The following is a 2164-nucleotide window of genomic DNA, read 5'->3' on the forward strand; positions in this document are numbered from 1 at the left end:
TAGAGGGATAGAAAAGCTGATTTTTAGGGATAGGAAGACGGATCTTTGGGGATGTAATCATTGAATATTTTCTATTTAATGACAAGACTCTCAATATTGAGAGGTATTCAGCAGAAAATTGACATGGTACCAGAGCCTTCTCTTGGCTGTTTTGTTTCATAGAGTTCATTTGTGGTTTCTTTCAAAATTTATTTTGAAAATTTTGGTTTTTAATTTGTTGATTGTTCCTCGACAATTAACACCTAGGACTTTGATCTTGGTCATTTTGGTTGTTCTTTTTGAGTTAATGTTTCTAGTTTTCATAATTATGAGTTCATATCAGTTTGAATCATTCAGTGTTCGTTTCACTGGAAAGAATTTTTCGTCATGGGAGTTTTAGTTTCAGTTTTTTTTCACCGGAAAAGAACTATGGGGCCATATAGATGGAGCCGATCCTGCTCCTACTGATCCTACAAAGTTAGGTGAATAGAAGATTAAAGATGCTTGGGTGATGACATGGCTTTTAGGGTCAATTGACCCTCTTATTATTTCTAATCTTAGGCCTTACAAGACAGCTAAGGCCACGTGGGATTATTTACAAAAGGTTTACAACCAAGATAATAGTGCCTGGCGCTTTCACTTAGAGTATGAAATTGCTAATTACTCTCAAGGAGGTATTTCTATTCAGGATTATTATTCTGGATTTCAGAACTTATGGGCTGAATTTACAGATATTGTCTATGCCAAAATACCTTTCGAATATCTCTCTGTAATTCAGCAAGTTCAAGAGCAAAGCAAGCAAGATCAATTTTTGATGAAGTTATGCTCTGAGTTTGAGAGTATTCGCTCTAACTTGATGAATCGTGACCCGTATCCCTCCCTAGATGTTTGTTTTAGGGAATTGCTTCGTGAAGAGTAGCGTTATGTCACACAAAATGGTTTCAGAAGAGGAAATGATGTCGTTGTTGCATTTGCTGCTCAAGGTAAAGGTATGAGTTGGGATATGAATAGAACTCAATGCTACAATTGCAAGGAATATGACCATATTGCAATATGACCATATTGCTAGAAACTATGGCAAGAAGTTCTGTAATTATTGTAAACAACAAGGACACATTATCAAAGAGTGTCCCATACGCCCTCAGAATCGTAAGGTAAATAATTTTCATGCAGCAATAAATGGTTCCACTCTTGAGAACTCATCTTCAGAACTTTCAGGACAAGTTCTTACTCCCGAAATGGAACAAAAAATGATCGTATCAGCCTTTTCAGCATTGGGATTACAAGGTATTGATGTTAAATATAATTTTTGGATTGTTGATTCTGGTGCTTCCAATCATATGACCAACTCAACAACCATCCTGAAAAATGTTCATAAGTATCAAGGTTCATCATAAATACAGGTTGCTAATGGTAGTAATTTACCCATTACCAAGGTTGGGGATATTGCTCCAACTTTCAAGGATATTTTTGTTTCACCGAAGCTCTCAACTAGTTTTATTTCAGTTGGACAATTGGTTGATGACAATTGTGATGTAAATTTTTTTCATAATGGTTATCTTGTGCAAGATCAGATGTCGGGGACGATAATTGCGAAGGGGCCTAAAGTTGGAAGATTGTTTCCTATATAATTTTCCATTCCTCTTGTTATATCTTTTGCTTGTACTTCTACGGGTAATAAGACTGAGCTTTGGCATAAGCGTCTAGGACATCCGAATTCTATTATGTTGTCTCATTTATCAAATTCTGGTTTATTAGGAAGTAAAAATCAATTTTTCCCTGCTTCATTTGATTGTTCTACTTGTAAATTAGGCAAAAGTAAAATTCTTCCTTTTCCTAATTTGGGTAGTCGTGCTACAAAGTGTTTTGATGTTGTTCATAGTGATGTTTGGGGTATTTCACCAATTGTTTCTCATGCTCAGTCCAAGTACTTTGTGACATTCATAGATGATTATAGTTGATTTACGTGGGTGTATTTTCTTCGTTCCAAATTTGAAGTATTTTCCATGTTCAAGATATTTTTGGCTTACATTGAGACTCAATTTTTTACTTGTATCAAATTATTAAGATCTGATTCAAGTGGAGAATATATATCAAATGAATTCAAAAATATTTTGCTTGACAAAGGAATTGTCTCACAACGCTCTTGTCCATATACACCACAACAAAATGGGGTCGCTGAGCG

This window comes from Capsicum annuum, unplaced genomic scaffold (genome assembly GCF_002878395.1).
Source record: "Capsicum annuum cultivar UCD-10X-F1 unplaced genomic scaffold, UCD10Xv1.1 ctg5165, whole genome shotgun sequence".
NCBI lineage: Eukaryota > Viridiplantae > Streptophyta > Magnoliopsida > Solanales > Solanaceae > Capsicum > Capsicum annuum.